The sequence below is a fragment of the Bubalus bubalis genome, chromosome 3 (genome assembly GCF_019923935.1).
Source record: "Bubalus bubalis isolate 160015118507 breed Murrah chromosome 3, NDDB_SH_1, whole genome shotgun sequence".
Classification (NCBI taxonomy): Eukaryota; Metazoa; Chordata; class Mammalia; order Artiodactyla; family Bovidae; genus Bubalus; species Bubalus bubalis.
Window position 1 is genome coordinate 122383573 of NC_059159.1, and position 15217 is coordinate 122398789.

General features: G+C 43.8%; 1 protein-coding gene across 5 annotated transcripts in view; it reads right to left on the reverse strand.

Annotated features, from left to right (window-relative positions):
• The window catches only part of GNE (glucosamine (UDP-N-acetyl)-2-epimerase/N-acetylmannosamine kinase), a 66547-nt gene that overhangs the window by 32359 nt on the left and 18971 nt on the right, over window positions 1-15217 (reverse strand). The window contains exon 1 of one of the 5 annotated variants that reach the window (XM_025281719.3): window positions 8083-8492. The exons of 3 other annotated variants lie outside the window; for them this stretch is intronic. The gene's annotated coding sequence lies outside the window, so the exon portion shown is untranslated. Of the gene's footprint in view, window positions 1-8082; window positions 8493-15217 lie in introns of those variants that run through there. One more of the 5 variants, XM_025281717.3, reaches the window with a different exon arrangement.

Sequence of the window (15217 nt, forward strand, 5' to 3'; positions counted from 1 at the left end):
GGTGGACTACAGTCCACGGGGTCGGAAGAGTCAAACACAACTTGGTGACTGAACCACCACCACTGTGAATGAAGGTAGTTGTCAGGATTAGTTGCAGGGTGTGACTGTTTCTCTCTCTCTCTTTTTTTTTTTTGGTGAGGCAAAGATAGTTTTATTTTAATTATATGGGCTCCTTTCCCCCCTTTTATGGTAATCTAATTGCACTGGTTAAAAGCAACTAATCAGTTCTTTAGAATATGGTCTGTAATCAAGTCTAACTTTATTTAGATGCTATAGCTGGACAAGCTTGCTTGAACCAAAATGGGAATATTAAACAAACTAATAACACTGTGACTTAGCTGTCAAGTGCAGAATTCTCCCTTTAAGCAAAAGCTTGTGACCATTTTGTATGGTTTGTCTGGAAAGAGTAACAAATCATCTCTCATTTAAAAGGCAAGCAAACACACACTGAGGAAACCAGAAGGGAAAGAGACACGTGTACCCCAATGTTCATCGCAGCACTGTTTATAATAGCCAGGACATGGAAGCAACCTAGATGTCCATCAGCAGATGAATGGATAAGAAAGCTGTGGTACATATACACAATGGAGTATTACTCAGCCATTAAAAAGAATACATTTGAATCAGTTCTAATGAGGTGGATGAAACTGGAGCCTATTATACAGAGTGAAGTAAGCCAGAAAGAAAAACACCAATACAGTATACTAACGCATATATATGGAATTTAGAAAGATGGTAACAATAACCCTGTGTACGAGACAGCAAAAGAGACACTGATGTATAGAACAGTCTTATGGACTCTGTGAGAGAGGGAGAGGGTGGGAAGATTTGGGAGAATGGCATTGAAACATGTAAAATATCATGTATGAAACGAGTTGCCAGTCCAGGTTCGATGCACGATACTGGATGCTTGGGGCTGGTGCACTGGGACGACCCAGAGGGATGGAATGGGGAGGGAGGAGGGTTCAGGATGGGGAACACATGTATACCTGTGGCGGATTCATTTTGATATTTGGCAAAACTAATACAGTTATGTAAAGTTTAAAAATAAAATAAAATTAAAAAAAAATAAAAAATAAAATAAAAGGCAAGCAAACATCAGCTCTTTATTATTAATTAAAAATCACTTGCCATTCCTCACAATTAATCCCAACATACCAGACTAAAGCAAAAGTTTGGTTGAGAGCCACTGATTTAGTTCAACTTCCCCACTTGCAGAAAGAGAAAGACAAGCCTTGGGGGAGGAAATTACTTCCCCAAAATTCAAGAGCACATCCTGTAACAAATGAGTTACTCACTCTCACACTACACACAAAGCACTGTGATTAGTGCTGAGGAAAAGATGAGTAAGACAAAACAAAACCCCCTACCTTCAAGGCCTCATTCACATCCCTAGCCAGTGCCTACAAAGTTGACAACTCCAAATGCCTACCAGCTATCTCCTTCCCCATAGGCACCTCAAAGTCACTGTCCCAGATGGAACTCATTTTCTTTTCCAAACCTGTTCCTCCTTCCTTATTCTCTAACTCCGTTATGAACTCCCATTCATCCAAATGCCTTGACATCCTTGTCTTCTCTGTTCCTCACCCTGTACTTCCTCAGCCCTGTCAATTCTACCTTCTGAATATCTTTCAAATCTATCTCCTCTCCATCCCCACCCACCAGGACATCTCCTAGTCCAATACCTGATCTCAGGTCAGAACAATTCTAACAGCTGTCAAAGTGGATTGTTGTTTAGTCTAAGTTGTGTCCGACTCTTTTGTGACCCCATGGACTGTAGTCTGCCAGGCTCCTCTGCCCCTGGGATTCTCCAGGCAAGAATACTGGAGTGGGTTGCCATGTCCTCCTCCAGGGCATCTTCCAGACCCAGGGAATCAAACCCGCGTCTCTCGTGTCTCCTGCATTGGCAGGCGAGTTCTTTACCACTAGGGCCATCTGGGAAGCCCCTCAAAGTGGATTACCTGTCTCTGGTCTTGCCCTGACTCCCACAAACTTTCAGGGTGATCTCTCCAAGTTTGTAAACCTGATTACATTGCTAAACATATACCACCTATGGATAAATTCCAAATTGCAGATCTGGACCTAGTCCACTCTTCCAACCATTATAATTACCCTTATTCTGAGCCAAAGCCATGCTGAAGTGCATGTAGTTCAACCAGTGGGTCTTCATATTTCTGTGCCTTTTTAGATGCACGTTCCTCTGCCTAAAACTTCCTTTCCCTCTTGCCTGGATTCTTCCGCAACCTTTAAAATCAGTCTGAGTGTCACCTCTTCTGGAAAGCCTTCACATAAACCTCAGTTCCTCCCTGCTCCACCCCTTTTCATCGCTGCCTCCCTCTGAGCACTGTGGCCCTATCATACACATATATTGTTGTTTAGTTGCTAAGTCATGTGCAACTCTTTGTGACCACATGGACTATAGCCCTCCAGGCTCCTCTGTCCATGGGATTTCCCCTGCAAGAATATTGGAGGGGGTTGCCATTTCCTTTTCCAGGCAATCACCTCAACCCAGGGATCAAACCCGAGACTCCTGCTTGGCAGGTGGATTCTTTACCACTGAGCCACCTACTACTGCTCAACTCCTCTGCCCCCCTATCCCCCACCATCCTGTACTCTCAGTTCAAAAAGTAAAAACCAGGGACAAGGTGTAAGAGTTATGTTTCATGGAGTTTTTAAAACTTCATTATATCAATGTAAAGTTTAACTTCATGGACTAATCTCAATGCTTAGGTCTCAGGAAGTGCATCAACATTTAGAATTTGTGATCAGGAATCCAGAGAAGCTTGAGTAAGGGTGCCAATAAAAGGGGAGCCGCCTTTTCAATCAAGGTAGACCCAAACTCAGTGGAAATACTGCCAGTAACCTTCTGCTGTTGATACCTCATCTCTCTTATGCTGGAACTTCTATAATAACACAAACTGCCCATCATTAGGCCCACTCAGAATTTATAATCTCCAGTAAAAACTAATTCCACCCAATGGAAAGCATTTATAAGATAGTGTAATGAACATTCTGTCAAGAGAGTTGTATTTGTAAGGTCTAAGCACTAGCTATGGCTCAGACGGTAAAGAATCTGTCTACAATGAAGGAGACCAGGCTTCAGTGCCTGAGCAGGGAAGATCCTCTGGAGAAGGGAATGGCTACCCACTCCAGTTTTCTTGCCTGAAGAATCCCATGGACAGAGGAGCCTGGTGGGCTATAGTCCGTGGGGTCACAAAGAGTCAGACACAACTGAGCAACTAACAGCTTCACATTTTCTTTTCCCACAAGCACTACCTAACCAAAGAGACAAAGATATTTTTCCAAAACCAGCTGGCCTAAGTGTTCTTGTACATAAATCTTCTTCCACTCATTAAATTTGAGCTGAATAAATTGCTGATGATATTTAATTTGCTAGGTGAGGCAAAGCAAATGGATTTTTTTACCAACCAAATGGTTGGTAAATTTATATTTATTTTAGAATAGTAAACTTTCTATCTGGCAATTCTAAAATGCTTAGTGCTTATCAGATAATTCAAAGGTTATTCTACCAAAAGTGAAAGTAGCCATATTACACAAACTATGAAAAAAATACAATAATGTTACTAAGACCAAAAGTTTTTTAAAGAAAAAAGCTAAATCTTTTTTTTTAAATGTAAAAATGGTAAAAATCCTTTTTTTAAGGGGAGAATTCTTTTTAAAAAATAATTTTAATTTAACTAACTTTTGATTAGATAGTACATTCACAGAGTCTAAAACTGAAAAGGCACAAGAGGCTCTAAAAGTCTTCTCATCTGTGTCCTCAGACATGGAGTTCTCCCTGGGTGCTTAGAGTTGCTAGTCACTTATCCATCCTCCTACAGATAAACTATATATACAAAAAATACACATATATTTCTTCACATATATAAATACAAATATATTTTATAAACATACAGAGAGTGTATTAGGCAATTAGCAATATATTCTACAAATTGTCACATACCTTGCTTTTTAATTGTTCTTAATTACATTTCTGAATCAAGTGGTAAAATGGGAAACTTTAAAGACATTGTTATTGTAGTTTTTTAGTCACTAAGTCATGTCCAACTCTTTGGTGACTCCTATGGATTGCAGCCGACAGGCTCCTCTGTCCACGGGATTTCCCAGGCAAGAACACTGGAGTGGGTTGCCATTTCCTTCTCCAGGGAATATTCCTGACCCAGGGATCAAACTCACATCTCCTGTATCGGCAAAGGGATTCTTTAACCACTGAGCCACCAGGGAAGCCCTTAAAGGCATTCAGTCCAGTTCAGTTCAGTTGCTCAGTCATGTCCGACTCTTTGCCACCCCATGAATCACAGCACGCCAAGCCTCCCTGTCCATCACCAACTCCCAGAGTTCACCCAAACTCACGTCCATCAAGTTGGTGATGCCATCCAGCCATCTCATCCTCTGTCATCCCCTTCTCTTCCTGCCCCCAACCCCTCCCAGCATCAGAGTCTTTTCCAATGAGTCAACTCTTCGCATGAGGTGGCCAAAGTATTGGAATTTCAGCTTTATCATCAGTCCTTCCAAAGAAATCCCAGGGCTGATCTCCTTTAGAATGGAATGGTTGGATCTCCTTGCAGTCCAAGGGACTCTCAAGAGTCTTCCCCAACACCACAGTTCAAAAGCATTAATTCTTTGGCACTCAGCTTTCTTCACAGTCCAACTCTCACATCCATACATGACTACTGGAAAAACCATAGCCTTGACTAGATGGACCTTTGTTGGCAAAGTAATGTCTCTGCTTTTGAATATGCTATCTAGGTTGGTCATAACTTTCCTTCCAAGGAGTAAGCGTCTTTTAATTTCATGGCTGCAATTAGCATCTACAGTGATTTTGGAGCCCCCCAAAATAAAGTCTGACACTGTTTCCACTGTTTCCTCATCTATTTCCCATGAAGTGATGGGACCAGATGCCATGATCTTAGTTTTCTGAATGTTGAGCTTTAAGCCTACTTTTTCAGTCTCTTCTTTCACTTTCATCAAGAGGCTATTTAGTTCCCCTTTACTTTCTGCCATAAGGGTGGTGTCATATGTATATCTGAGGTATTGATATTTCTCCCATCAGTCTTGATTCCAGCTTGTGCTTCTTCCAGCCCAGCGTTTCTCATGATGTGCTCTGTATAAGTTAAATAAGCAGGGTGACAATATACAGCCTTGACATACTCCTTTTCCTATTTGGAACCAGTCTGTTGTTCCATGTCCAGTTCTAACTGTTGCTTCCTGACCTGCATATAGGTTTCTCAAGAGGCAGGTCAGAGATACAAAATCTAAAAGTGCAAGTCTGGGCTTCCCTGTGGCTCAATGATAAAGGATCTGCCTGATCATGCAGGAGATGAGTGTTTGATCCCTGGTCTGGGAAGATCCCACATGCTGCAGAGCAACTAAGCCTATGGACCACAACTATGGAACCAGTGCTCTAGAGCCTGGGAACCGCAACTATGGAGCCCACATGCCACAAATACTGAAGCCCACATCCCACAGAGCCAGTGCTCCATAAGAAGAGAAGCCACCACAATGAGAAGCCTGCACACCCCAAGTGGACAGTAGCCCCCACTCTCCACACCTAGAGAAAAGCCTGCACAGCAATGGAGATCCAGCACAGCCAAAATAAATAAATAAAATTATATTTTTTACAGTGCAATTTTGAAAATTGCTGGCCATCAACTTTTCAAATATATGTAGGGTTATGAGAGCCCTGAAAGTAAAAGTGTCACAAACATTTATTGAGAACTGACTCTGTGCAGAGCAACAGAAAGCAGAGATGTGGAGCTGAGGAAGATCTCACCTCTGGTTTTTAGGAACTTAGAATCTGGTACATGTCACCAACCCACATTAATAGATCACTTTCCCAACAGAAGCACTAGGAACAAAAGTAACAAATTTTCTTTCACTGCCCAGTATAATTATTATTTGTTCTGGATAAAATGTCATGTCTAAGGATCCATTTTTACACCAAGAACTGTGATCAGAGGCTCCATGACCAGTATGAAATGAATAAATGTGACATAATGGACTTAAACTATACCAGGAGTTTTTAAGTTGCATAAAGTGCAATGTAAAACAAGATAAAACTTTTTTATTTACACAGTGGACTCTCAGAGAGTAATGAAAACAAATGGACTACATTGAAATGTGTCAATATTAATAAACATCTAAAATATAATGTTAGATGACAACAGTATATCCTAAAAAGATACAATAGGGCACCATCTAAAAATATGTAAAACATTACTATATGTTGTTTACTGATCTATAGTAAACTTACACAGCAACTCAAGAAAGTAGTTACCTCTGAAGGAGGAGGGAAGGGAAGGGAAAAGAGGGCTTAGAGGGTTTCTGTTGTCTATGTAAACATTTTTTTAAAAATCGTTTAAGTAGAGATCTGAAACAAACATGGTAACATATTAATATGTGTTAAATCTTGAGGATTGGTGGAGGGTGTCATGTTGTCTTCTGTCCTTTTCAGCATATATAAAATATTGTATGGAAAACGAGAAATCTTTTAAATGAACAACGAAGATGCACTGTCCACAGTCCTTAAAACCTAAAGCTCAGAAAGCAGATGGACTGGATATTTACATTCATTTCACTCAATTCCATGACAGTTACCAGAGCTACTAAAACATAGATACTGGTATGAAAATAAGCCTTCACCTCAAACTCACTGGCAATCTGAGAAACCTACATTCTCTCAAGACTATTATAAATACTGACAAAAAGGTGAGTGACCCTTTCCAGGAAAATAAATACTGTGGTCCCATTCAACTATCGAAAAAGACACTTGGCTCAAGCAGTTTCTGAGCAGAAGTGAAGTGAAAGTTGCTCAGTTGAGTAACTTTATGACCCCATGGACTATAGTCCATGGAATTCTCCAGGCCAGTAATCCTGGAGTGGGTAGCCTTTCCCTTCTCCAGGCGATCTTCCCAACCCAGGGATCGAACTCAGATCTCCCACATTGCAGGCAGATTCTTTACCAGCTGAGCCACAAGGGAAGCCCTTCTGAGTAGAGGAAACCATCAAAATAAACAATTGCCAAGCACATGTTAAGAACTTTACAAGCATTAACTCACTTCATCCTCACAGCCCTATCTTATTAGCCCTGTTTTACAAATGGACATATCTCAGTGAAAACCAATTTACCTGCCCCAAATCATAGCTAATAACTGCCAAAGCCAAACACCAAATCAGCGTTCAAGATAGTCCTCATATCCAGTGTTTGCCTGTCCATTTCATAAGCACTCATGAGAACCTTCCTGCCAGGCACCGCGTGAGTCAAGGGCACGTATGATGAGTCCCTCTCTTCCCTCAGTGCAGACCGGATGAGGCTCACAAGAATCAGGAGAGGTCTATCTTGAAGTGGTCTGAAATTCAGAACTATCTTGAGCTATACTCGGGTGTGACTCCTTCCAGAGCTTTCACAGTCGACTCGAACAGTTCTCTCTAAATGCCAAGCTGTACCCTACGCCTCTTCTCCATCAGGATTAAAAAAAAAAAAAAAAAACTTTCGTGCTCTAACAATTTTACAAGTGTGCTGGGGCGCGCGGTGGGGGGTGGGGATAGTGAAATAAATGCATATCAAGCTTCCAAGGAAGCTCAGACTCAGAGTACAGTCAGGGTTAGGCACAGACCTTCAAGATCATCTTTCGTCCGACACTTTACATCCCAGGGCCACTCATCTTCACGGAGCTCCCTGCCTTCTCCTGCACATCTCCGTGAGCAGCTGCTCGCTGTCTTTCAGGATAGCCGGAGGAACACAGTGCAGCCGGCCTTCCTTTGAGACCCCGAGCCCCACTCAGGGGTTACTCACCCGGGGTCCGTACTCAAAACTGCTGCACCAGCCAACAGCTGAGCCCACAACTGGACTAAGGAGCGACCCTGGCGTGCAGGCCCACGGGAGATAGCGAGGCCCGGGCCGGGGGCGGACCTGCGGCGTGATGAGGTGCGGAGCCGCCGGCCGGGGATCTGAGGCCTCCGGGTGGAGGCCGAAAGAGGAAGGCCCTGGGGCCCGACAGGTGACGTTCCCCGAGCCCGCGTCCCCCTCCCCCGAGTCCCTGGCGGGCACGCAGGTCTCACCAGTAGCGGGTCCGCTGTTTCTCCCGCGTCGCCGCCGCCAGACCTCGCGGGTGAGAACTGAGGGCCGAGCCGGAACGCAGGCCGGCGCGAGACCGCCGCTTCGGCTTCCGCCACTCTGCACCGCGAGCGATGACTCGCCTCGACCCGCTCCTGGCGCACCGCGCGCGCCCTGCACGCCCACCCGAGCGCCAAATCGGCCGACGCGCCCTACGTCAGCGGCGAGGAATTCTGCGATTGGCTGAGCGAGGAGGACGGGCCGGGGCGGCGCCTTCCGTGGACGTGGCGTAGCCCCCAGGCGACAGCTCTTGTTCTCAGTCTGTGTTCCCGCCCCTGGACAGCTTCTCCACCTGTCAAGTGAAAGTTCGGAACCCGAGCGCCTCACGGGTAGTTGTTTTGGTCTTGAGCCCTAGAGGCAATGTCTCAGGCCTTCTCACGCAGTCATTTCACAGGCAGGACCAAAATACGGTCGTGTGGCGGTCCACCCAGAGCCGTCTCCCGAGTGAAGCTGTGCCCTTCCAGAACCGCGTCTACTAGAAGGATCTGTGGATGCTGATGACCAGGGCAAAGCGGAGACCTGCTGATCCTTGTGATGCGCGGAACCCCCAGGCCGTCCTGCCCCAGAGACTTACAGAGAGGAACACAGAGGTGGCAGAGAAAGTGGCGGGAAAGGGCTCACACAGCTCCTGATGAACACTTTCTAATGATTGTTTCAAACTCCTTAGTCACCACTGACAAGCTTTGAGTTGGTGATACAGTATATTAAAATATTTTTTACAGCTAGTAAATAATTTACCGCAAGTGAAACTAAACAGCTTAATGATTCATTGTCAGTTATTGCTAAAGTGAATTTCAAGCCCAATAAACTTTGGCACTTAATTTATTTCAGTTAATGATGCTCTAATTTACAGAATATTTGTGAACCGTTAGTCCCCCTGCAGCTAGCTTGTTGTCACCAAGAGGTCACATCAGCCACAAAAGGACAGATATTAGGGGATTTCCTTCCTGCAAGGAAGTACCAGCAGATTTCTTTTTTAAATATCACTTTTGCTATTCTGTGGAGAATGGACTGGTTGAAAGTTGAGAATGGTGGTAGTGAAAAAAAAATCTCTGAAAGGATACACACACACACACATACACACAAAACCCATACCACTAATTGCATTTGGCAGAGCTGGGAAGAGATAGACTTTTCACTGAATTTATTTTTATAATATCTTTTGTATTGTGTAGTATATACACACATTCCATATTAAAGAAAAGAAAATTGATGGTAAAAAAAATGGTGGCAGTGAAACTCGATTGAAGTGGTTGGATATGATATTTAGTTTGGAAGTAGAATTGATGAAACTTAATTATGAATTAGGTATGAAAGGATGGGGCTTCCCAGGTGGCTCAGTGGTAAAGAACCTGCCTGCCAACGTAGGAGACGTAAGAGACATGGTTCGATCCCTGGGAAGATCCCCTGAAGAAGGGCATGGCAACCCACTCCAGTATTCTTGCCTGAAGAATTCCATGGACAGAGGAGCCTGGCGAGCAACAGTCCATAGGGTCACAAAGAGTTGGACATGACTGAAGTGACTTAGTACACATGCAAGGATGACAGAGAAAATGAAGGTTGACTTCCAGATGTCTGGTATTAGTAATTGGGCGATTGGTGCCATTTACCAAGATGAAAAGCTGGGGGAGTAGTCAGGTTTAGGGATTTAAAAGTAAAGGTGTAATTTGTGATGTGTTAGATTTGAGATGCCTACAAGACAGCCACATGAAGCTATTATAAAGGCAATAAGATATATGAATCTAGGGCTTCCCTGGTGGCTCAGTGGTAAAGAACCTGCCTGCCAATGCAGGATACACAAGTTCGATCCCTGGTCCAAGAAGATCTTACATGCCAAGGAGCAGCTAAGCCCAAGTACCACAATTATTGAGCTTGTGCTCTAGAGCCCGGGAGTCGCAAATACTGAAACTCATGTGCACCTAGATCCCATGCTCCACGAGAGAAACTACCACAATGAGAAGCCCCCACTCCCTGCAACTGGAGAAAAGCCTGCATAGCAATGAAGACCTAGCACAGCCAAAAATAAATTATATATACAAAAGATATATGAATCTGAACACACAGATTCACTGGACTCTAGATGAACTCTACTGCTGCTATAACAAATTACACAAAACTTAGTAGCTTAAAAATATATTATCTTCCAATCTGGAGGTTCGAAGTCTAAAACAGGTTTTTGAGAGGCTAAAATAAAAGAAGCAGGATAGATATCATCATCACAAGAAAAAAATTTATAACTATGTGTCGTGATCAGTGTTAACTAGCTTTATCATGGTGATCATTTCACAAGATCCTTGTGTTTTACACCTGAACCTAATGTAAAGTTATATGTCAAATATATCTCAATTAAAAAAAAAAGTATCAGTAGCTTTGTCTTCCTTAGGCTGCAGGGAAGAATCTGTATCTTTGCCTTTTCCAATTTCTAGAGGCTTCCTTCAGACTTCCCTGGTGGGGCTCAGTGGTAAAGAATCCGCCTGCCAATGCACGAGACATCGGTTCGATCCCTGGGTTGGGAAGATCCCCTGGAGAAGGAAAAGGCAACCCTCTCCATTATTCTTGCCTGGGAAATTCCATGGACAGAGGACCCTGGCGGGCTACAATCCATGGGGGTCAAAAAAGAGTTGAACAGAACTTAGCGACTAAACAACAACAACCTAACAGAAGGCAAAGACCTAACAGAAGCAGAAGAGATTAAGAAGAGGTGGCAAAAATACACAGAAGAGCTGCATGAAAAGGTCTTAATGACCGGGATAACCATGATAGTGTGATCACTCACCTAGAGCCAGATATCCTGGAGTATGAAATCAAGTGGGCCTTGCTGCTGCTGCTAAGTCACTTCAGTCGTGTCCGACTCTGCGCGACCCTATACATGGCAGCCCACCAGGCTTCGCCTTAGGAGGCATTAATACGAACAAAGCTAGTGGAGGAGATGGAATTCCAGCTGAGCTATTTCAGATCCTAAAAGATGATGTTATTAAAGTGCTGCAGTCAATATGCCAGCAAATTTGGAAAACTCCGCAGTGGGCACAGGATTGGAAAAGGTCAGTTTTTATTCCAGTCCCAAATAAGGGCAATGCCAAAGAATGTTCAAACCACTGCACAACTGCGCTTATTTCACATGCTAGCAAGGTAATGCTTAAATCCTTCAAGCTAGGCTTTGACAGCACATGAACTGAGAACTACCAGTTGTACAAACTGGATTTAGAAAAGGCAGAGGAACCAGAGATCAAATTGCCAACATTTGTTGGATCATTAAAGAAAGAAAGGAATTCCAGAAAAACATCTACTTCTGCTTCATTGACTACGCTAAAGCCCTTGACTGTGTGGATCACAACAAACTGTGGAAAATTCTTCAAGAGATGGGAATACCAGACCACCTTATCTGTCTCCTGAGAAACCTGTATGCAGATCAAGAAGCAAGTTAGAACCAGACATGGAAAAACGGACTGGTTCAAAGTTGGGAAAGGAGTACATCAGGGTTGTATATTGTCACCCTGTTTATTTAACATATGTAGAGTACATCATGAGAAATGATGGGCTGGATGAAGCTCAAGCTGGAATTAAGATTGCTGGGAGAAATATCAAGAACCTCAGATATGCAGATAGTAGTAGATAATACGCAAGTAGTACCATCCTAATGGCAGAAAGCGGAAGAGGAACTGAAGGGCCTCTTGATGTTTAAAACTCAACGTTCAAAAACTAAGAAAGATCATTGTTGCATCCAGTCCTATCACTTCATGGCAAAAAGATGGGAGGAAAATGGAAACAGTGACAGACCTGACTTTCTTGGGCTCCAAAATCACTGTGGATGGTGACTGCAGCCTTGAAAGTAAAAGATGCTTGTTCCTTGGAAAGAAAGATATGACAAACCTAGACAGCATATTAAAAAGCAGAGATATCACTTTGCCAAGAAAGGTCTGCATAGTCAAAGCTATGTTTTTTCCAGTAGTCATGTATGGATGTGAGAGTTGGACCATAAAGAAGGCTGAACACTGAAGAACTGATGCTTTCGAATTGTGCTAGAGAAGACCCTATCCAGAACAGGAGTTTTCTTTTCTTGAATAAAAATTAATATCAAAACAGTGTTAATGTTCAGTTTTTATCTGGTGGCTTATTACATGGATGTGTTTAGTTTGTAAAATTTCATATTGTACACTTAAGATATGTGCACTTTTTGTGTTTATATTGTAAGCACAATATGTTTCTGAAATACTTAATGCTTAAGATGATAGCTGGGGAAAATGTAACTAGAAATATAAATACTTGTAGTAATAGGAAATATAATTTTGACAATTTATACACTTATTAAGCCACTCATAGATTTTGTGGTTTTTTTGACCAATATTGAGAATTTTATAGTTTCATATATAGTTGAATAGTTCTGTGTTCATAGAATCATTTAACCCTAAATTATCCCTTTTTAGGATTTTCTCCTATGTTCTCTTGAGATGAAGTTGCAGCAAGAAGCTGTAGGAAGCATTTTCTCTTGGGTTTTTAAGATCACTTTTCTATGGGTAAAGATGACCGTTCTGGATTTCTGGGTCTCTGCTATAGGGGAGCATTATCTTTTCTAATACTTAGTATTTTCATTTTCTGCGGATAAATACCTAGAAGTAGAATTTCTGGATGGTATGGTAGTTTTATTTTTAATTTTTTGAGAAACCTCCTTACCGTTTTCTATAGTGGCTATGCCAGTTTATATTCTCACCAACAATACACAAAGTTTCTTTTTTCTCCAAGTCCTCACCAACAGCTGTTATTTATTATCTTTTTGACAGCACATGCTAACCATTTTGACAGATGTGAGGTGATATTTTATTGTGGTTTGATTTTAATTTCCTTGATGATTGGTGACATTCAGCATCTTTTCACATGCCTGTTGGCCATCTGTATGTCTTCTTTGGAAAAATGTCCATTTAGGATCTCTTGCCATTTAAAAATTGTCTTTTGATGTTGAGCTGTATGAGTTCGTTATGTGTTTGGGGCATTAATTGCTTATTGCGTGTATCACTTGAAAATATGTTCTCCCTTTCAGTAGGCAGCCTTTTAATTTTGTTGATAGTTTCCTTCACTGTGCGAAACTTTATAGTTTGATGTAGTGGCACTTGTTTATTTTGGCTTTTGTTGCCCTTGCCTGAGGAGATACATCCAAAAAAAAATTGCTAAAGCCAGTGTCAAAGAGTGTAGTGCCTATTTTCTTTCCAGAGTTTATGGTTTCAGGTCTTACGTTTAAGTCTTTAATCTACCCTGAAGTGGTGCTGGCCTGCTAACAGATGGGCCTGGTCTTGACATGGCTGGCAGTGGTCCGTGTGACCCCAGCGTGGGTCAGCCCATCGGTATGTGGGGCTTGGGCCCAGGGCTTCCAGGGCTGGCGCCCATCCACTAGTGGATGAGGCCAGGTCCTGCTGCTCCTGAAGTTGGTGTTAGTCTGCTGGTTAGTGCACCAGGTCCTGACACAGCTGGCTGCGGGGTCTTGGTGTTCACGGAGCTGGTGTCTACCAGAGGTGGGTGAGGCCTCTTTCCAAGACTAGTGTCAACCCACAGGTGGAGCTGTGTCCTGGGATCTCTGACTGAGGGGCTGAAGGTTCTGTAGCTGATGTAGACACACTAGGTGGGTGGGGCTGGGTCCTGGGCCATCTGGTAGGTGAGGGTGTGTCCTGGCGCAAGGCTGGGGCCTCAAGGAGTCCTTTCTGCTAGGGGGTGAGGTCAAGACCCTGCCCATCTGGGGCACCTGGCCTCGGGCATCCCTGGACTGGTGCTGACTGGCTGGTGGGCAAGTAGTTTCCAGCACTAATAAGCTACAGGGAATACTCTAAAGCGGTGCTTGCCAGTGCCAGTGCCATCCTGGTAGGTTGACCTCCCTGAAATGGCTGCATCTATGTCCCCAGGGTGAGTTTCAGTTGCCTCCTGCCTCTACAAGAGGCTCTCCAAGATGAGCAAGTGGGTTTGCTCCAGGCTCCTTTCCAATGACTGCTTCTGCCATGCATCTTGGAGCATGTGAGATTTTGTGTGTGCCCTTTAAGAGTGGAGTCTCTATTTCCCATAACTCTCTGGGTCTCCCTAAAGAAAGTGCCACTGGCCTTCAAAGTTAAATGTTCTGGGGGCTGGTCTCCGCATTACAGGATCCCTGGGATGGGAAGCCCAATGCAGGGCTTGGACCCCCTGATTTTGGGGGAGAACCTCTGCAACTGTAATTATCCTCCCAGTTGTGCATCACTTACCTGGGGGACATGAGTCTTGACTAACCGCATCTCTGCCCCTCCTCCCCTTCTCACTGTGGTTCCTTCTTTGTAACTTTAGCTTTTAGAAGACCTTTTTTGTTAGTCCTCAGGGTGCTCTTTGGAGAAGGCAATGGCACCCCACTCCAGTACTCTTACCTGGAAAATCCCATGGATGGAGGAGCCTGGTAGGCTGCAGTCCATGGGGTTGCTAAGAGTCGGACACGACTGAGCGACTTCCTTTTCACTTTTCACTTTCATGCATTGGAGAGGGAAATGGCAACCCACTCCAGTGTTCTTGCCTGGAGAATCCCAGGGACGGGGGAGCCTGGTTGGCTTCCGTCTATGGGGTCGCACAGAGTCGGACACGACTGAAGTGATTTAGCAGCAGCAGCAGGGTGCTCTTATGGATAATTTGTCTGTTCAGTTCACTTCAGTCGCTCAGTCGTGTCCGACTCTTTGCGACCCCATGAATCACAGCACACCAGGCCTCCCTGTCCATCACCAACTCCCAGAGTTCACTCAGACTCAAGTCCATCGAGTCAGTGATGCCATCCAGCCATCTCATCCTCTGGTGTCCCCTTCTCCTCCTGCCCCCAATCCCTCCCAGCATCAGAGTCTTTTCTAATGAGTCAGCTCTTCGCATGAGATGGCTAAAGTACTAGAGTTGCAGCTTCAGCATCATTCCTTCCAAAGAAATCCCAGGGCTGATCTCCTTCAGAATGGACTGGTTGGATCTCCTTGCAGTCCAAGGGACTCTCAAGAGTCTTCTCCAACATCACAGTTCAAAAGCATCAATTCTTCGGCACTCAGCCTTCTTCACAGTCCAACTCTCACATCCATACATGACCACAGGAAAAAC